This window comes from Amblyraja radiata, chromosome 24, assembly GCF_010909765.2.
Source record: "Amblyraja radiata isolate CabotCenter1 chromosome 24, sAmbRad1.1.pri, whole genome shotgun sequence".
In the NCBI taxonomy this organism is placed as follows: Eukaryota; Metazoa; Chordata; class Chondrichthyes; order Rajiformes; family Rajidae; genus Amblyraja; species Amblyraja radiata.
Window position 1 is genome coordinate 32,996,663 of NC_045979.1, and position 22,068 is coordinate 33,018,730.

Here is a 22,068-nt window from a genome sequence, read left to right on the forward strand (position 1 = left end):
TCTCCTGCGTGGGTTTTCGCCGAGATCATCGGTTTCCTCCCACACTCCAAAGATGTACAAGTTTGGAGTGAGTGAGTGTGTGGCTAGTCCGCGCAGGCTCAGTGGGCCGAAGGGCCTGTTTCCGCACTGTCTCTCTAACCTAAACTAAACCAAACTTCCTTCAGTGCTTCCCTTGTACATTCAACCTTTGCCAGGTTCATTAAAACCACACGGTATCCCACCGACACCAAGTTTTCCATCAATATTATTCAATCCCCTTTACCTTCGCACACTCCAGAGGGGAAAGTGGATGATTTAATGGGAGCCTTTCCCACAACAGTGGCCAGCATTATTCACGTTGAGCCACGGGACCAAGAAGGGGGGGGGGGGGGGGGGGGGGGGGGGGGGGGGGGGGGGAAGAAGCAACAATGGTTGCAGACGGACACAGCTTACACACAGTTAAACAGACTTCCAGTCTCCTATGTAAAATAAAGAGCTTCCCTGTTCACTAGCACTGCCGAACACCAGTGTGAAACCAAACCCCACAGTCGGGCCACGAACCTTTGAACAACCAAATGCCTCTTTTCCAAGCAGCGATCACTGCTGGGCAGTTTGGCACCTGCATCCGACACCGCACTTGGGCTATCGTTCCTTTTATAAATTATGTGCATCAGCAAAATGTTACAGCAAGTAGAAGCAAGGAACCGCAGGCCATGGATTATATATTTTTTAAAAGACGCAGGGCAGCCCTGCGGTAGAGGTGCCGCCTCCCAGCGCCAGAGACCCGGGTTCGATCCCGACCATGGGCGCTATCTGCACGAAGTTTGTACGGTCTCCCCGTGACCTGCGTGGGTTTTCCCCCGGGTGCTCCCGTTTCCTCCCACACTCCAAAGACATGCAGGTTTGTGGGTTAATTGGCTTTGGGTGAATTTGAAAATTGTCCCTAATGCGCGCAGACAGCATTAACGTGCAGGGATCGCTGGTCGGCGCGGACTCGGTGGGCTGCATCGCTCAACTGAAGTAAAGTAAAGTGCTGGAATCACTCAGCAGGTCAGGCATATCTCTGGAGAAAAGGAACAGGTGAAAGGCCTGTCCCACTTGCCGTTTTTTCGGCGACTGCCGGCATCATTGACTGGCGTATCAGGTCACCGAAAAAGTCGCGGCGTGATGACGTATTAACGCGCGGTGTTTCTTCAAGTGTCGCAACATTTTTTTTGTCGCCGCTGGATTTTGAAATGTTCAAAATCTTTTGGCGACACTGATATGACGCCGGCAGTCGCTGATAAAAGTGGGACAGGCCCTTGAAGTTTCAGGTTGAGACCCTTCTTCAGACGGATAGTCGTGGGAGAGGGGAAACTAGAGGTATGAAAAGGTACAAAATGGTACAAAAATCCTCCACCATTTTGTGCCTATCTTCGGTGTGAACCAGCTACGGCAATTCCTTCCTACACACGGCATCCCCGGAGAACACGGATAGGAGCGCCCACGAGCGAAAAAGGCTGCAAAAAGTTGTAAACACTGCCCAGTCCATCATCGGCTCTGACCTCCCTACCAACGAGGGGATCTATCGCAGTCGCTGCCTCAAAAAGGCTGCCAGCTTCATCAAGGACCCACACCACCCTGGCCACACACTCATCTCCCCGCTGCCTTCAGGTAGAAGGTACAGGAGCCTGAAGACTGCAACATCCAGGTTCAGGAATAGCCCCTTCCCCACAGCCATCAGGCTATTAAACTCAACTCAAACAAAACTCTGAACATTAATAGCCCATTGCACATTATCTGCTTAGTTAAGTACATGCGTGTACATGCATGCATATACATACACATTCAATGGTATATGGACACACTGATCTGTTCTGTATATATTTATGCCTACTATATTCTGTTGTGCTGAAGCAAAGCAAGAATTTCATTGTCCTATCTGGGACACATGACAAAAACTCTCTTGAATCTTAAGTATTGAGGTGATGCTTTGGGTCAGAAACCTTCTTCCGAGTCTGAAGAAGGATCCCGACACGAATCGCCATCTATCCATGTTCTCCAGAGATGCTGCCTGAACCGCATCTGAGTTAGTCCACCATTTTGTGTCTACCTCCAGTGATTCCGCCCGACCTTTTGAGTTACTGCAGCAAATCGACACAAAAAGCTGGAGTACTTTAGGCTTTTTTTTTTGTGTACAAGCAACAATTTGTACTTTGCCTCTACTGAATAGCAATCCATCCCAGAGCGTCGTTCCAGATTAATGCCTGCTTTTACCCGAGAGGAATTACTTAGTGGAGGGAGTGTTCAAGAAGGAACTGCAGATGCTGGAAAATCGAAGGCAGACAAAAACGCAGGAGAAACTCAGCGGGTGAGGCAGCATCTATGGAGCGATGGAAATAGGCGACATTTCGGGTCGAGACCCTTCCTCAGACTGATGGAGGGCGAGTAGGAGCCGGGGGAGGGCTGGTTGGGGGGAGGGGAGCAAATGGAATATCGGGGGCAAGTCTGGAAACTGACAAAGTCAAATCAGGCAACAAACCTGGAGAACCACCAACCACCCTTCACCTGTTCACTGTGAAACGCTCGGTAGTATTTATGTATCGTCTATTTTTGTTTAGAGACAGCGCAGAAACAGGCCCTTCGGCCCACCGTGTTCACACCGACCAGCCACCACCCCATGTACTAGCACTATCCTACACATCAGGGGCGATTGACAATTTACAGAAGCCAATTTACCTACAAACCCGCACGTCTTTGGAGAGTGGGAGCAAACCGGAGAACCGGGGGAAAAAAACTCAAGCAGGTCAACGGGAAAGAGCGTACAAACACCACACAGACAGCACCCGTAGTCAGCATCGAACTCGGGTCACTGGAGCTGGAAGGCAGACTGCCGCCATTTTTCTTTGACTGGTTAGCACCCAATCAGAAGCTCTTCCCTGTACCTCGCCACATGTGGCAATAATCAACAAAACTAAACCAGGTGACGTTTCAGGTCGCGACTACGTTTTACGTTGATTGGTTGAAGGATCGCACTGGAACCAGGCCCTTCGGCCCATTAAGTCAACGGCAATCACCCGTTCACACTAGTTCTATGCTATTCCATTTTCTCACCCGCTCCCTCCACACGAGGGGACGAATTGCAGAGGCCAATTTTCCACAAATCACGCACTTTTTGGGGGTAAGGTCAGAGGTGATAGGAGCAGAATAAGTCCATTCGGCCCATCAAGTCTACTCCACCATTCAATCATGGCTGATCTATCTTTCCCTCTCAACCCCATTCTATTGCCTTCTCCCCATAACCTGTGGGAGGAAACCGGAGCATCCAGAAGAAACCCACGCAATCACAGGGAAGAACATACAAACTCCGTACGGACATCACCCGTCGCTGGGATCGAACCTGGGTCCCTGGCGCTCCGAGGCAGCAGCTCTACCCGCTGCGCCACTGAGACTGCAGATCATGTAGGTGCAAACGAATTATAAAACCTACGGGTAGAGATTAAAAAAAATGTTGGAGTAACTCAGCAGGTCAGGCAGCATCTCTGGAGAAAGTGGATAGGTGACGTTTGGGGTCGGGACCCTTCTTCAGAACTTATTATTGCATCCATCACAAGACCCATTGTTCTTGCACAAAAAAGACCTACAAAAATGTGTCTGGGATTTAGTAGCTGATTCCCATGTGAACACTGCTCAGGTTTGAGAGATTTTCAGAAGTGCACAGAATCTACAAAGCTGCCCCTATTGTCCTCAAGGTCGAAGATTACTCCGATCCTTTTCAGTCTGTTACCCAGGTCTTTCAACGCGGACTCATTCAACAATCAGGAGGAATTTTCAATCAGAGCGCTAAAGAAAACCAAAGCAATTACAGGACAACCTTGGAACAACAAAGGCCCCACGTTATTAAGCAGCACACAGGTATAGTTTCGTTTTTATTTAGTTTAGAGATTTAACCAGTACATGCGCCGAGTCCGCACCGACCTGCGATCCCCCTCCGACACACACACACACCAGGGACCATTTACAATTCTATTTACCGAAGCCAATTAACCTACAAACCTGCACGTCACTGGAGTCACTTCAAGAGAGAGCTAGATAGGGCTCTTAAAGATAGTGGATGTCAGGGGATATGGAGAGAAGGCAGGAACAGGGCACTGATTTGGGGTGATCAGCCACGATCACAGCTGGCTCGAAGGGCCGAATGGCCTACTCCTGCACCTATTGTCTCTTGAGCGTGGGAGGAAGCCGGAGCACCCAGGGAAAGCCCACGGGGTCACTGGGAGAACGTACGGACGCCACTTAGACAGCACCCATGGTCAGGATGGAACCCGGGTCTCTGGCGCTGTGAGGCAGCAACTCTACCACTGTGCCACCATGCCGCAGAATTCCAAATAATGATTCCAAAATATACACAGCTGCTGAATTCAAAACTTTTTTTTGCAGTAAAAAGACTGCCAGTCATTCATTTATCGGGATAGAAAAATGGACAAGTAAAGGGAAGAAAATAAATAAAGATAGCCAGAGACCCGGGTTCGATCCCGACTACGGATGCTGTCTGTACGGAGTTTGCACGTTTTCCTCCCCGTGGGTTTCCTCCGGGTGCTCCGGTTTCCTCCCACACCCCAAAGATGAACAGGTTTGTAGGTTAATTGGCTTCAGTATAATTCCAAATAAGTCCCCAGTGTGCAGGATAGTGCAAGTGTACGACGGGGTGATTGTCGGTCGGCACGGACTGGGTGGGCCGAAGGGCCCCATTTCCACGCTGTATCTCTTGAAGTCAGAGAAATCCTTCAGTCGGACAAGCTCCACTTCACTCTCACGATTAGATAGACGGGGACTGAAACTCGGGAGATCTGCTCAGTGCCGAGGCCAGTGGCAAACTTAGCTTCAGCTTTTTAGGTTGGTGGCCAAAGCTTTATTTGCAGAAGGGTTTTCTTTTTCCATTGCCCACGCACACAGCCACACATTGTAATGCTTGCAGCCCCCCTCTCAGCTTTATATCAACTACAGGCCCATGCCACAGAGCCCCTGTAAGCAGGTTTGTGGCCACAGCTCACTTGCCCAACACAGCCTCAGCTGGATATAACCATTCCTGTGTAGGAAGGACCTGCAGATGCTGGTTTAAACAGAAGGTAGACAAATAATGCTGGAGTGACCCAGCGGGTCAGGCAGCATCTCTGGAGAGAAGGAATGGGTGACGTTTCGGGTCGAGACCCTTCTTCAGTGTCTCAGTCTGAAGAAGGGTCTCAACCCAAAACATCACCCATTCCTTCTCTCCAGAGATGCTGCCTGTCCCACTGGGTCACTCCAGCTTTATGTGTCTGCAATATTCCATATACACATAAAACGTTGCCTATTTCCTTCACTCCATAGATGCTGCTGCACCCGCTGAGTTTCTCCAGCACTTTTGTCTACCTTCGATTTTCCAGCATCTGCAGTTCCTTCTTAAAGACTCCCTCTAGACTCCCTCTACCCCAGCCTCCAGTCCAAGGAAGGGTCCCGACCCGAAACGTCACCCCGTCTTTTTCTCCAGAGATGCTGCCTGACCCGCTGAGTTACTCCAGCTTTTTGTGTCTATCTATCTTCCGATTAAAAGGGCTAGATTTTTGGAGAGGGAGTACAGACAAGGTTCACCAGACTGATTCCTGGGATGTCAGGACTTTCACATGAAGAAAAACTGGATAGACTCGGCTTGTACTCGCTAGAATTTAGAAGATTGAGGGAGGGTCTTATAGAAACGTACTAAATTCTTAAAGGGGTGGACAGGCTAGATGCAGGAAGATTGTTCCCGATGTTGGGGAAGTCCAGAACAAGGGGTCACAGTTTAAGGATAAGGGGGAAGTCTTTTAGGACCGAGATGAGAAAAACATTTTTCACACAGAGAGTGGTGAATTTCTGGAATTCTCTGCCACAGAATGTAGTTGTGGCCAGTTCATTGGCTATATTTAAGAGGGAGTTAGATGTGGCCCTTGTGGCTAAAGGGATCAGGGGGTATGGAGAGAAGGCAGGTACAGGATATTGAGTTGGATGATCAGCCATGATCATGTTGAATGGCGGTGCAGACTCGAAGGGCCAAATGGCCTACTCCTGCACCCATTTTCTATGTTTCTATGCTGCCTGACCCGCTGAGTTACTCCAACTTTTTGTGTCTATCTTCCGATTAGAAGGGACTGGTTTGAAATACAGAGCTGAGCCCCTTTGCTGTGTTTAAGAAGGAACTGCAAATGCTGGAAAATCGAAGGTACTCAAAAATGCTGGAGAAACTCAGCGGGTGCAGCAGCATCTATGGAGTGAAGGAAAGAGGCAACGTTTCGGGCCGAAACCCTTCTTCAGACTGAGCTGTGTTGAGTTGGCGGCCTTGAAATGGGAGGGAAATTAGTGAAGGGAGAGGAAAATAATATCACCGAGTTAATAATAAATTGCATTTACATGCAAATCAGTGGGCCGAGGATTATTTACTCTCTCTCTCCCTCCCTGGCTGAACAAACGCTGGCCGAAATACACACAAAACCAACATTTCAGTCTGAGCAAGGTCTGTTAACAAGGGGTTAGGATAACAAAAGAATTTCACAATCTGGTGTGACGGTCGGGGCATTGTCCTCCCCGAATCTTCCTGAGCTCACAGTCAGAGACACTCTGGAGGTGTGTCGGAGGGAACTGCAGGTGCTGGTTTAAACCGAAGCCAAGACACAAAATGCTGGAGTAACTCAGCGGGACGGGCAGCATCTCTGGAGAGAAGGGCTGGGTGACGTTTTGGGTCAAGAACCTTCTTAGCGATAGGGGAAACAAGATTTTCCAGCATCTGCAGCTCCTTCGTGAACAGGGAAACAAAGAGATTCAGGCGATGGGGTGGAGAGATAAAGAACAATGAATTAAAGATATGCAAAAAAAGTAACTCGGATGAAAGAAACGGGCCATTGTTAGCTGTTTGTTTTGTGAAAACCAGAAACTAGTGCGACTTGGGTGGGGGAGGGATGGAGAGAGATTGAGAGGGAATGCCGGGGCTACCTGAAGTTAGAGAAATCAATGTTCATACCACTGGGGTGTAAGCTGCCCGAGCGAAATATGAGGTGCTGTTCCTCCAATATGCGTTGGGACTCACTCTGACAATGGAGGAGGCCTAGGACAGAAAGGTCAGTGTGGGAACGGGAAGGGGAATTAAAGTGTTTAAGAAGGAACTGCAGATGCTGGAAAATCGAAGGTAGACAAAAGGGCTGGAGAAACTCAGCGGGTGCAGCAGCATCTATGGAGGGAAGGAAATGGGTAACGTTTCGGGCCGAAACCCTTTGGGTTTCGGACCGAAACGTTGCCCATTTCCTTTGGGTTTCGGCCCGAAACGTTGCCCATTTCCTTCGCTCCATAGATGCTGCTGCAACCGCTGAGTTTCTCCAGCACTTTTGTCTACCAGGGGAATTACCAAAGTGCTTGGTAAACGAGAGATCAGGTAGGTTCAGGCAGGCTGAGCGGAGGTGTTCAGAAATGCTTTGCCACTCCAGTTCCAAGCTTTACTTTGGCTTTCGATACACAGGCACGAGCGGCTACAGCCCACACCAATGCAGCCACATTCATTTCAGCAGATTTGCAGCCTTGACAGAGGAGCGACGGCCAAACTCTGCAGTTCTCGCCTCAAACTGAACAAAAGCCAAAGTTTAAAAAAAAAAAAAAAACAGCTGCAAAACTCGAGCAATTTCATTCCATCGTTCAAACTGGGAGACACTAGTTTCCAGAGGATGTGTGGATTGAAAAGCAGCATCGCACAACAAAACAGTGCAGTCCCATTGCTTAGGACCACAGATACAAAACTCACGTACAAAAACAGAAAGCAACTCTGGAGAGAAGGAATGGGTGACGTTTCGGGTCGAGACCCTTCTTCGGACTGAAGCCACTCCAGCTACACTGGATCAGTCTGAAGGAGGGTCTCGACCCTAAACGTCACCCATTCCTTCGCTCCGGAGATGCTGCCTGTCCCGCTGAGTTACTCCAGCATCTTGCGTCTTATCTTCGGTTTAAAACCAGCATCTGCAGTTCCTTCCTAACCAAAACAGAAAGTGTAGGGGAGCACATTTACAATTCAGATGGCGGCTCGAAGGCGGGTGTCAGAGGTTACAGGGAGAAGGCAGGAGAATGGGGTTAGAAGGGAGAGACAGATCAGCCATGATTGAATGGCAGAGTAGACCTGATGGGCTGAATAGCCTAATTCTGCCACAATCGCTTATGACCTTATGAGGACCAACGTATAGGATTAAAACGAGAAACTGGAACATATCAATTGATGTGTAGGAAGGAACTGCAGATGCTGCCTTAGACCGATGATAGGCATGAAATGCTGGAGTAACTCAACTGGACAGGCGCTTCGGGTCGAGTCCTTTCTTCAGACTGAAGCCCAAACTTCCCAATACATCACAAAAATACCCAAAAAGGTTGCATCTCCCAGGAGAACAATGTCATTACATTACACAGAGGTGTCCCTCAATAGTCTCTGAAGTTCAGTCGGACAACCTTCAAGAGAGGCCACTGGCTACTTTGGAACTCGCTTTACAATTAGAAATTTAAAAATCACACTTTACATTTAAACTCCTGCAGCTCAAACCAGCCCACATTCGAGCAGGGAGGAACCACAGAGGGAAACTTAGTTTTGGAAGAAGAAAAGCAAATGATTTAAAAACTAACCATTTAAATAAAATATATTTAAGAAGGAACTGCAGGTGCTGGAAAAATCGAAGGGAGACAAAAATGCTGGAGAAACTCAAGCGGGTGAGGCAGCATCCATGGAGCAAAGGAATCGGCGATGTTTCGGGTCGAGACCCTTCTTCAGACTGATGAAAATGATTTTTTTTTTTTTAAATGATTTAAATAAAAGAAATAAGGGAACAGGCTCCATAAAATATCGGTCGGAAGGAACTGCAGATGCTGGTTTAAACCGAAGATAAAGTCACAAAAAAAGCTGGAGTAACTCAGCGGGACAGGCAGGAATGGGACCCGTTCCTTCTCTCCAGAGATGCTGCTGCCTGACCCGCTGAGTTACCCCAGCTTTTGGTGTCTATATCTCCATAAAAATCAGACAACCTTTCTCCACCTCCCTGTACTATCAATCTTACTTCTTTCCGATTGTTCCGATGTGCACTTTAAATTTGATTTTCGCGGTGCCTCGGGTTGTTTTTGCACTCCAATCTTTGCACCATGGCGCAGTTTAACGCGGGTCGCTCGCTGTATCTAACATTTCTGCTTTTCACTTAAAAGAGTGGAACAAGGAATTTTCACTCCACCTTTCGGCGTGCCAGCCAGTCTGACAATGAACCAAGCTGAAAATAGCTTAATAAAGAGAATTGCATCTCTCCAGTCCACCTTCCCCCCCCCCCCCCCCCCCCCCCCCCCCCTCCTATAGATAGGAAGACCACCTGAGTACATTATTTAAACCCCAGATGAATTGGACAACTTTTACTGATCCGGCGTTTTGAGGGCACAACAGTGGTCTGTCTCAGCTGTGGGCATGTAGAATTAACCCAGGAGCGGAGACAGGAATGTACTGTGAAACAGACTCGCTCTGTGGCCGATCAATAGATGAACTCGCTAACAATCGCCCCATTTATTTCGGAAAAGGCAGAGAGAGAGAGAGTGGAAAAAAAAGTTTTGATGTAGAAAACAGGGGAGGGAGAAACTAAACAACTGGGTTCTGTAGTCAAGCTTGGCGCCAAACATGTCCCCCTCCTTGTAATTCCCCCCCGAGCTTCCCAGCTTATTTAGTTGAGACACAGCACGGAAACAGGCCCTTCGGCCCACCGGGTCGGCGCCGACCAGCGATCCCCGCACATTTAACACTATCCTACACCCACTTGGGATAATTTTTACATTTGAACCTACAAACCTGTACGTCTTTGGAAATTTGTTGTAAAAAACATGTGATAATTTAGATTTTTTTGGGGGGGGGGGGGGAAGGGGAATAAAAAAAACACAAACTTAAAATGTAGATGCGATCAACGCTAAATAACCCTTTGTAATTTCCCAGCCGGTTCGCTGAAGCGTTTTGTGTTAAACACACACACATACACACACACTGGGTTGTACAGAGAAGTTTGAAGAGAAGTTAAGTTTTCCACTTTAAAAAACAAAACAAAAAACCTTTTTGAAAACTGCAATTCAATTAGTGCTGCAAGTAAGTCAGTTTCTCTCTAAACAATAACAGTCAGACTCTCTCTCACACACACACACACACTCACACGCCTGGAATATCAGGAGGCGCTGATATTGACGAGGAGGTCGCTCCTGCTTTGAACTTTAACACAGGGAATTTAACAGCGAAAGTGAAAATGAAATGGGAGAGAAAGGGAGACACGGGCGCTGGATCAGTGTGGAATCAAAGGGGGGAGAGACTAGGCAACTTCAGGGCGCCAGGTAATATGAACGCTTCCCTCCAGCCCAGTCCCGTCCCAGAGTCGCCCCCACACTTACAGCGGACAGTGAGTCGTCGGCTTCTTTTGTTTCTCTCTCTGCTGCTTCGGTTCTTCTGCTGGGTTGTGTGTGTGTGTGGCTGACTTGTGTCCAGGAGCCTTGTTTAGCACCACACTCTCTCTCTTCCCACTTAGACAGGGAGGGGGTATAAAGGATGGGGAGAGAAGGAGGGGGTGAGTGAGAGAGACAGATTCTGAGCTGCCCGCTGCGGTGCTGCCGCCAGCACGTCTGTAGAAATCCGAATCTCCTCTCCCATTGTCAACCTCCCCCCCCCCCCCCCTCTCGACTCGCCGGCACTTAAAGGGGCAGGTCCCCGCATAGCCCTTGCAACCTTTGGCCGACGACAATCCGGTTAAAGGCGCGGTCCTGCCACTCTCCCAGCCGGGGTTAACACAAGCTAAACGCACTGCTCTCTAGAACCGAGCTTGACCAGTCCTTCGGTCCATCCCTTTCCTGCTGTAAATGCGTTGTTTGAATGAGAAAGCAAAATGACAATTAAAATCAACTTCAATTCAAAATAGTTTACCATACCATAGAACTTTATTTATCCCAGGAGGGAAATTTGTCTGCCAATGAAACTACACAAAAAGCTGGAGTAGCTCAGCGGTGCTGGCTCGAAGGGCCGAATGGCCTCCTCCTGCACCTATTTTCTACGGGACAGGCAGCATCTCTGGAGAGAACATAGACAAAAGTGCTGGAGAAACTCAGCGGGTGCAGCAGCATCTATGGAGCGAAGGAAATAGGCAACGTTTTGGGCCGAAACCCTTCTTCAGAACATTTCAGGTCTTCTTTCTTCCTTCCAAAAGAAGGGTCTCAACCCGAAACGTCTCCTGTTCCTTCCCTCCAGAGATGTTGCCCGTCCCGCTGAGTTACTCCAGCTTTTTGTGTCTATCTTCGGTTAAAACCAGCATCTGCACAGCAAACTGTTCAGTTCCGTTTAGTTTATTGTCACGTGTACCGAGGTACAGTGAAGAGCTTGGCGTTGCATGCTATCCAGTCAGTGGAAAGACAATACATGATTACAATTGTTTAAGAAGGAACTGCAGATGCTGGAAAAATCTATTTCCAGCAGACCTATTCCTTCGCTCCATGGATGCTGCCTCACCCACTGAGTTTCTCCAGCATTTTTATCTACATGATTACCATTGATCAATTTACATTGTGTAGTTACATGATGAGGGAATAACGTTTAGTGCAAGATAAAGCCTTGCCTCTCCCTGCAGCTTCTAAGGTTGAAGGGAGACCTGGTATATATGAAAGTGTGAGAGGCATAGATAAGGTCGACAGTCACAACTTCTTTCCCCCCCAGGTGGACATATCAAAGACTGCGGCACGGTGGCGCAGTGGTAGAGATCCGGATTCGATCCTGACTACGGGTGCTGACTGTACAAAGTTTGTACATTCTCCCCGTGACAGCGTGGGTTTTCTCCGGGCGCTCCGGTTTCCTCCCACACTCCAAAGAAGTACAGGTTTCAAGGCTAATTGGCTTCTGTAAAATGGTACATTGTACAATGGTAAATTGGATAGTTATATGGACGGGAAAGGAATGGAGGGTTATGGTTTGAGCGCAGGTATAATGGACTAGGGGAGAATATGTGTTCGGCACGGACTAGAAGGGTCGAGATGGCCTGTTTCCGTGCTGTAATTGTTATATGGTTATATGGTCCCCAGTGTGTGTCGGATAGTGTTAGTGTGCGGGGATCGCTGGTCGGCGCGGACTTGGTGGGTCGAAGGGCCTGTTTCCGCGCTGTATCTCTAAACTAAACTAAACTGGGTTTCAGGTTAACGATCCTACGTAGATGCAGCATCTCAGACACTCCTGTACCTCCCAGTCCTACTCCTCAGGGTTAGACTGACGTTTTACGAACCGTGAACCTGGATTCACGGATTATCGGAATCCTCGGATGAATGCTCTCGACCCGAAACGTCACCTATTCCTTCTCTCCAGAGATGCTGCCTGTCCCGCTGAGTTACCCCAGCATTTTGTGTCTATCATCGGTGTAAACCAGCATCTGCAGTTCCTTCTTACACAACCTTGGAATAGTTAAGGCTCATCCATATTGTGCAATAAACCTTTTTTAAAAGGTGGTTTCGTTGCAGACAAGACAGACAGAACTGCAGAGAGGTAATATTTACTTTTAGTAATTGCAGACCTCTGGAAAGCTTAGTCATTTTTTTGGTGGAGAAAACAACATAAATTGCATAAACAATTCTTTTAAGATTTTTTTAAAATATATACCTGTGGATATTTTAGCTCATGACTATTTTTTTTATAAAGTTAGACACAAAGTGCTGGAGTAATTAAACAGGTCAGGCACCATCTCTGGAGAAAAAGGATAGTCATAAGGTCATAAGTGATAGGATCAGAATTAGGCCATTCGGCCCATCAAGTCTACTCCGCCATTCAATAATGGCTGATCTATCTCTCCCTGCTAACCCCATTCTCCTGCCTTCTCCCCATAAACCTCTGACATTCTGACTAATCAAAGATGGGTGACATTTCAAGTCAGGACCTTCTTCAGACGGAATGTATCCACGGACTTTTTTGTTATTGTTCAACACCAGTCCCTTGATGCACTGAAATGTTGTTAGTCTAATTGTATGGATGTGATTGCTTCAGTTTTTGCAGAGTCTAATATAGAGGGCGGCACGGTGGCTCAGCGGTAGAGTCGCTTCCTCACAGCGCCAAAGACCCGGGATCGATCCTGACCACGGGCGCTGTCTGTATGGAGTTTGTACGTTCTCCCCGTGACCTGCGTGGGTTTTCTCCGGGACCTCCGGTTTCCTCCCACACTCCAAAGCGGGCGCGCAGGTTTGTTTGTTAATTGGCTTTGGGTATGAATGTTAAACTGTCCCTAGTGTGTTTGGGATTGTGTTAGTGAACGGGGATGGCTGGTCGGCGCGGACTCCAGTCACTGAAAAAAAAACTGCAATGAATAAATGAAACATTATTACTCGTATGCAAAATGTGAGGGAGAATTTGTGATTTAGATTTCCATAAATGTAATCATTAATGTAACCCAGGGAATCCCTGTATATGGAGGTCAAAGATTCAATACATTTTGGGATGCAAAATTAGGCAGTATGTTTTTTTTAGTTTAGAGATAGACAATAGACAATAGGTGCAGGAGTAGGCCATTCGGCCCTTCGAGCCAGCACCGCCATTCAATGTGATCATGGCTGATCATCCCCAATCAGTACCCCGTTCCTGCCTTCTCCCCATATCCCCTGATTCCGCTATTTTTGTGGAATTCTCCGCCTCAGAAGCCAGTGGAGGCCAATTCTCTGGATACTTTCAAGAGAGAACTGGATAGGGCTCTTAAAGATAGCGGAGTCAGGGGATATAGGGAGAAGGCAGGAACGGGGGTACTGATTGGGGATGATCAGGCATGATCACAGTGAATGGCGGTGCTGGCTCAAAGGGCCGAATGGCCTACTCCTGCACCTATTGTCTATTGTCTATTTAGTCCGAGAAACTTGAAGCTTTCAGCATCCAGGAGCAGAAAAGGCTGCAAAAAGTTGTAAACACTGCCCAGTCCATCATCGGCTCTGACCTCCCTACCATCGAGGGGATCTATCACAGTCGCTGCCTCAAAAAGGCTGCCAACGTCATCAAAGACCCACACCATCCTGGCCACACACTCATCTCCCCGCTGCCTTCAGGTAGAAGGTACAGGAGCCTGAAGACTACAACGACCAGGTTCAGGAATAGCTACTTCCCCACAGCCATCAGGCTATTAAACACAACTTCAAACAAACTCTGAACTTTAACAGCCTATTCCACATTATCTGTATATTTATGTGTGTATATATATATATATTTATGGTATTATGGACTCATTGATCTGTTCTGTATTTATGCCTACAATATTCTGTTGTGCTGCAGCAAGCAAGAATTTCATTGTCCTATCTGGGACACATGACAATAAACTCTCTTGACTTGAGGAGGGCTCTGACACGGGTGAACACGAGAAAAGCTGCAGGCCCCGATGGCATCTCGGGGCGAGTACTCAAGTCCTGTGCTACGCAGCTAGCTCCAGTGCTCACTACATTATTCAACCTCTCCCTGGACAAGTCCGTGATCCCTGCCTGCTTCAAAAAATCCATCATTGTACCGGTACCAAAAAATGCCTCCCCAGCCTGTCTGAATGACTACCGTCCAGTGGCCCTTACCTCGGTAGTCATGAAATGCTTTGAGAGGCTGGTGAAGAAACACATCTGCGCCTTCCTCCCTCGGAACATGGACCCGTTGCAGTTCGCATACCGTCCGAACAGATCCACGGACGATGCGGTCTCCCAGGTCTTGCACACCGCTCTCTCCCATCTGGACAGCCAGAAGGGGGGCTACATGAGGATGCTGTTCATAGACTACAGTTCAGCCTTCAACACGATAGTCCCCACCAGACTGGCCGGGAAGCTACTGGAATTGGGGCTCAACACCCCCCTGTGTGCCTGGGTCCTGGACATTCTCACCGCCAGGCCCCAGGTAGTCAAGATGGGAGGGAATACATCGAAGTCCCTCACCCTGAGCACAAGATCGCCCCAGGGTTGCGTCCTCAGCCCCCTATTGTACTCCCTGTACACACATGACTGTGTGGCTAGGTTCAGCTCCAACTCAATAATTAAGTTTGCTGATGACACTGTGGTGGTGGGCCTGATCTCAGACAACGACGAGAAGGCCTACCGGGAGGAGGTGGCTGGTCTAGCACTCTGGTACCAGGATAACAGCCTCCTCTTGAACATCAAAAAAGCGAAGGAGCTGATCATGGACTTTAGGAGGGCACATCATCCGAGGACGTACACTCCATTGAGGATAAATGGGGATCCTGTGGAGAGGGTGAACTGTTTTAAATATCTGGGAGTCCACATCTCTGAGGATATGACATGGGCATCACACGCCTCAGCACTCGTGAGTAAGGCAAGACAGCGCCTTTACCACCTCAGGCAATTGAGGAAATTCAGAGTGTCTCCGAGGATCCTCCAGTGCTTCTACGCAGTGGCGGTGGAAAGCATCTTGTCCGGGAACATTACCATCTGGTTTGGGAATTGCTCTGCCAAGGACAAGAAGGCTCTGCAGAGAGTAGTGCGTTCGGCCGAACGCACTATGGGAACTTCACTTGCCCCCCTGCAGGAACTATACATCAGGAGGTGCAACTCCAGAGCCAACAATATCATGAGAGACCCCTTCCACCCCTGCAACGGACTGTTCCAGCTGCTACGGCCAGGCAAACGCCTCCGTTGCCATGCGGTGAGAACGGAGAGGTTGAGAAGGAGTTTCTTCCCAGAGGCCATTCGGACTGTAAACGCCTATCTCACCAGGGACTAACTTTACTGAACGTTTTTCCTTCCATTATTTATTATGTAAAAGAATATGTGTGTTATGATTGTGTTTATAGTTTGTTTGGTTGTTTGGTTGTTTGTCTTTTGCACAAAAGTCCGCGAGCATTGCCACTTTCATTTCACTGCACATCTCGTATGTGTATGTGACAAATAAACTTGACTTGACTTGACTTGACTTGTCCTCCAGTTTGGCACCATCAATGTATACCAGGGTGTGTGTACGAGGATGTTGCCAGGGTCTGAGCTACAGGCAGAGGTTGAGTAGGCTGGGCACATTATGCCTTGGATCGCAGGAGGATGAGGGATTGTGAGAGAATGTTTGCTACATTTTAACTGTTCGCCATGTTGACACCTATTGTGAAACTAAAGATGCGGCATTGTGCTTAAGGGAAGCCTTGGCAGAATGATTCAAGTCAAGTCAAGTCAATTTTATTTCTATAGCACATGTAAAAACAACTCTCGTTGACCAAAGTGCTTTACATCAGTGCAGGTACTAACATGCTACTTACAGTGGTACATAGATCTAACAACGCATACATAAATACATACATAGAACGCTCCCTCAGAGGACCTCAAGGAACGCTTGTGAGTAGAAATAGGTTTTAAGTCTTTAAGGAGTCGATGGAGGGGGAAGACAAGAGTGCTGGAGAAACTCAGCGGGTGCAGCAGCATCTATGGAGCGAAGGAAATTAATCAACGTTTCGAAAAAGAGGGATGCTGTTCCACAGTCTAGGTGCTGCAACCGCCTTTTGGAGCATTGTGTACAGATATCTGTTGCTTTGTGCGTGATGTTATTATCGTGTATCTGCAAAACCAACAGCACCTATGTACGGGTCTGGCTAATGTAATTTAGGCGGTTTCGATAAAATCGCAACCCCCTCCTTCCTTGACTAAGCTGTTTAAGGAAGGTAGACAAAAACCTGGAGAAACTCAGCAGGTGAGGCAGCATCTACGGAGCGAAGGAATGGGTGACGTTTCGGGTCTCGACCCTTCTTCAGACTGATGTGGGGGCGGGAAGAAGAAAGGAAGAGGCGGAGACAGTGGGCTGTGGGACAGCTGGGAAGGGGAGGGGAAGGAAGGAGAAAGCAGGGACCACCTGAAATTGGAGAAGTCAATGTTCATACCGCTGGGGTGTAAATATTGGGGTGATCACCCCAGTGGTATGAACATTGACTTCTCCAATTTCAGGTAGTCCCTGCTTTCTCCCGCCTTCCCCTCCCTCTACTTCCTGAGAAGTTTACGGAGATTCGGTATGTCAGAGAGGATTCTCTTGAACTTCTACAGGTGTACAATAGAGAGGATATTGCGGAGAGCCTACAGCAGACCTCACCTGGGCAGTACGTAAGTGTCCCCACGTTTTGGAGCCACCAAAGTTACAAAAGTTCACCGTAAGTCCCTCACATTTAATATTACCCGATTAGATCGGTTAGCACGCAAATAAACAGCGGCACGGTTGCGCAGCGGTAGGGTTGTTTCATTACAGCGCCAGAAACCCGTGTTCGCTCGTGACTATGGAGCTTGTACGTTCTCCCCGTGGGTTTTCTCCGGGATCTCCGGTTTCCTCCCACGCTCCGAAGACGCGCAGGTTTGCAGGTTAATCGGCTTGGTGTAAAAAGTGTGAATTGTCCCTAGTGTGTGGGGGATAGTATTAGCGTGCGGAGATCGCTGGTTGGTGCGGATTTCTTGGGCCGAAGGGCATGCTTCCGCGCCGTTTCTCTAAACTAAACTAAAAATAAAAAATTATTGCAATGTCAGAGGATTAGAGGTTTTGTCTGCAAGAGTTGACAAAAAATAATATACTTGGTAAACAGGCAAAACAGCATTTCCCAGGTCAAGTTATTTCTCGACTGTGGTTACACCCTGAAAGCAATAAAGAAGAATCGCTGAGAATAAGCTGCAGTGTTTACATTTTTCCATTCACAGAGTCACAGAGTGATACAGCGTGGAAACAAGCTCTTAGGCCCAATTAAAGGCCCACCCGCCTGCGTTTGGTCCATATCTCACCAATGATACATTGTCCTATCCATGTACCTATCTAATGCCCCTGTCTCACATAGGAAACCTGAAAGGAATCCTCTGGAGACTTTGCGCCCCACCCAATGTTTCCGTGCGGTTCCCAGAGGTTTTTGTCAGTCTCCCTACCTGCTTCCACTACCTGCAACCTCCGGCAACCACCTGCAACCTCCGGGAACCGCACGGAAACCTTGGGTGAGGCGCAAAGTCTCCAGAGGTTTCCGTTCAGGTTTCCTAAGTGGGACAGGGGCATTACTGTTTCTTAAACTGCCTCAACTACCTCCTCTGGCAGCTCATTCCATACACCCACCACTCTTTGATTGAAAAAACTACCCCTCAGATTCCCATTAAATCTTTTTCTCTTCAACTTAAACCTATGTCCTCTGGTCCTCGATTCCCCCCTACTCTGGGTAAGAGACTCTGAGCGTCTACCCGATCTATTCCTCTCATGATTTATACACCCCTATAAGATCAGCCCTCATCCTCCTGCGCTCCAAGGAATAGAGACCCAGCCTACTCAACCTCTCCCTATAGCTCAGGCCCTCTAGCCCTGGCAACATCCTCGTAAATATGCCCAGAACTGAACACAATCCTGGCTTTGGCGTTTGTGGGGTCACTATCCAAGTGACTCAAGGGGGTCAGGCAACATCTCTGGAGAGAACAGATGGGCGATGTTTCAAGTCGGGAGCCTTCTTCAGACACAAGAAGACTCAAGAAGAATTACGATCCCAGGAGCCCTAAGATAGATAGATTCTTGATTAGTATACGGTTGTCAGGGGTTACGGGGAGAAGCCAGGAGAATGGGGTTAAGACGGAGAGATAGATCAGCCATGACTGAATGGCGGAGTAGACTTGATGGGCAGAATGGCCTAATTCTGCTCCTATCACTTATGTAAATTGTCCTCAGAGTGCGCTGGATAGTGTTAGTGTACGAGGATCGTTGGTCTCGGTGGGCCGAAGGGCCTGTTTCTGTGCGGTATCTAAACTAAAGTGCTGGAGTAACTCACCAGGTCAGGCGGTACCTCTGGAGATAGATGCAAGGTGCTGCAGTAGTAGCTCAGAGGGTCAGCGCAGCATCTTTGGAGAATATGGATAGGTGACCTTTTGGGTCGGGTCCATTCTTGCAGACCGATTGGGTGGGGGAAAGGAAGCAGGGAGCGAGGAGCGTGGCAGTGATAGGTGGACACGGGCAAGGGGGTTGTTTGACAGGCTGATGGTTGGAACAAAGGTCGAAGATTTGGATAGAAGGTGTGAGACAGAATGATCACAGTGTTGCACATTGTGAAACCAGACTGAAGAAGGGTCCCGATCTCAAATGTCACCTCACCTGTCCAAGTTCTCCAGAGATGCTGCCTGACCCGCTGAGTTACTCCAGCACTCTGTGAAACGTCACCTGTCCAAGTTCTCCAGAGATGCTGCCTGACCCGCTGAGTTACTCCAGCACTCTGTGAAACGTCACCTGTCCATGTTCCCAGAGATGCTGCCTGCCTGACCTGCTGAGTTACTCCAGCACTTTGTGTCTTTTTGTGCATTGACCAGCATCTGCAGTTCCCGGTTTCTACTGTAAGGCATAGAGAGGTGTGGACTCAATACTGGGAAATCTAGTAGTTTAGTTTAGAATACGATACAATAGAACTTTATTCATCCCAGGACGGACATTGGTCTGCTAACAGTCATAAAACATGAAATATGAAATTAAAATGATGAGTGGAAAGACGAGGATTGCTGATGTGCAAAGATTGGGGAGGGGGGGGGGGGACACTCAGTCTACCCCACGACAGAAGGGGGAGGAGTTGTACAGTTTGATAGCCACAGGGAAGAAGGATCTCCTGTGGCGTTCTGTGCTGCATCTTGGTGCAACCAGTCTGTTGCTGAAGGTGCTCCTCAGGTTGACCAGTGTGTCATGGAGGGGGTGTGAGCTGTATTGTCCAGGATGCTCCGCAGTTTGAGGAGCCCCCTCCCCTCCAGGACCAACCTCCCGTGAATCCAACTCCAACTCCGTCCCCAGGACGGAGCTAGCCTTCCTGAGGAGCTTGTTCACCCTGTTGGCGTCTTCAAACTTCTGCACCTCTTGCCTGATGAGAGATTGACTTTAGACTTACTTACTTTAGACATCACCTAAGATATACAGTGTGTAGACAGACCCTCAAGCCCAATGAGTCTGCACCAACCAGCGATCACCCCGTACACTAACACAGTGCTACACACCAGAGCCCATTTACAACTTTACCAAAACCAATTAGCCCACAAACCTGTACATCTTTGGAGCGTGAGAGGAAACCGGAGCAGCCGGGGAAATCCCACGCAGGCACAGGGAGAACTTGCAAACTCCGTACAGACAGCACCCGGGGTCAGGATCGAACCCGGGTCTCTGGCGCTGTGAGGCAGCAACTCTACCGCTGCGCCACTTGGAGATGGAGATAGGCATGATGGCCAGCACAGACATGGAGGGCCGAAGGGCCTGCTTCCATGCTGTACCACTCCATGACAGCGCATATGTTGGTGCATTATCCTGTGGGACTTGTCCGCAGAGGTTGATGACCCCGGCATCGAGGCCACATCTGCGACGGGTCAGAGTTCAAGGAAAGGGAGGGAACATTCCATACGCTGTTCACTGCATTCACAATGCTACTCTTCACATTCCCGCCCGCCTGCACCGGGAGTCTTCTGTGAACCTGCTGACTGACTGATCCTGCGTCTTGCAGGGACCGGACATTGTTTCAAAGGGGAACAGAAAAAAATCTAATTTCATCCCCTAGTTGTCGAACCAGTCCGATAGAAACAAAGGAAAAGTTTCAAGGTCCACGGCTGAATGAAACTGTCCGTGACCTGTTCACAACAGACAGAGTTTCATTCTAGCAGCGACAAACTGCATATAGACAGAGTGCTGGAGTAACTCAGCTGGTCAGGCAGCATCTGTGGAGAACATGGATAGGTGACGTTTCACAGAGTGCTGGAGTAACTCAGCGGGTCAGGCAGCATCTGTGGAGAACATGGATAGGTGACGTTTCACAGAGTGCTGGAGTAACTCAGCGGGTCAGGCAGCATCTGTGGAGAACTTGGATAGGTGGCGTTTCGTGATTGAATGGCGGAGTAGACTTGATGGGCCAAATGGCCTAATTCTGCTCCTATCACTTATCATTTTATGATCATCCTGCGTTCGAGCTGCTGCTCCACACGCCAGAGACTGAACCCGTATTCGGGATCGAACCCGGGTCTCTGGCGCTGTGAGGCAGCAGCTTTAACGCATAGAACAGCCCCTGATGCATAGAACAGCCCACTGGGTCTATGTGCTATAATCACTGGATCACTTTTAAGGCAGAGATAGATAGATTCTTGATTAGTACGGGTGTCAGGGGTTATGGGGAGAAGACAGGGTTGAGAGGGAGAGATAGATCAGCCACGATTGAATGGCGGAGTAGACTTGATGGGCCGAATGGCCTAATTTCCGCTCCTATGACATATGAACATGAACTTTCCGAGATGATATTTTAAATCGAGGTGGTATCTGCCATGTTAGCAACAGCAATCAAGTTGAGGTTACCTACCATGCCAAGTTGAAGTTTATTGTCATAGGCATGGATACAGTGAGGTGCAGATACAATGACAAATCTTGCTCGCAGCACAGGGCGGCACTGTGACGCAGCGGTAGACTTGCTGCCTCACAGCGCCAGAGTCCCAGGTTCGATCCTGACCACGGGTGCTGTCTGTGCGGAGTTCGCACGTTCTCCCCGTGACCTGCGTAGGGTTTTTCCGGTTTCCTCCCACACTTTCCAAAAACGTCCTGGTTTGTAGGATCATCGGCTTCGGTAAAAATCGCAGACGGTCCCTAGAGTGTGTAGGATAGCGTTAGCGTGCGGGGATCATCAGTCGGCGCGGTCTCGGGTGGGCGAAAGGGGCCGTTGCCGCGCTGCATCTCGAAAGTCTAAAGCAGACCAAGCTGGTAATAGACACAAAATGCTGGAGTAACTCAGCTGGGTCAGGCAGCATCTCTGGAGAGAGAAGGAGTGGGTGACGTTTCGGGTCGAGAGCCTTCTTCAGACTGAAGGAACTGCAGATGCTGGTTTAGGGGGATTGAGGGGGGATCTTATAGAAACTTACAAAATTCTTAAGGGGTTGGACAGGCTAGATGCTAGAAGATTGTTCCCGATGTTGGGGAAGTCCAGAACAAGGGGTCACAGTTTAAGGATAAGGGGGAAATCTTTTAGGACCGAGATGAGGAAAACATTTTTCACACAGAGAGTGGTGAATCTCTGGAATTCTCTGCCACAGAAGGTAGTTGAGGCCAGTTCATTGGCTATATTTAAGAGG

At 48.6% G+C, this 22,068-nt stretch overlaps 1 protein-coding gene across 1 annotated transcript in view; it reads right to left on the reverse strand.

Annotated features, from left to right (window-relative positions):
• sox13 (SRY-box transcription factor 13) overlaps positions 1 to 10,676 on the reverse strand; it is a 116,713-nt gene extending 106,037 nt beyond the window's left edge. The window contains exon 1 of the mRNA XM_033042867.1: positions 10,405 to 10,676. The gene's annotated coding sequence lies outside the window, so the exon portion shown is untranslated. The remainder of the gene's footprint in view (positions 1 to 10,404) is intronic.
• Between the last annotated feature and the right edge of the window lie 11,392 nt (positions 10,677 to 22,068).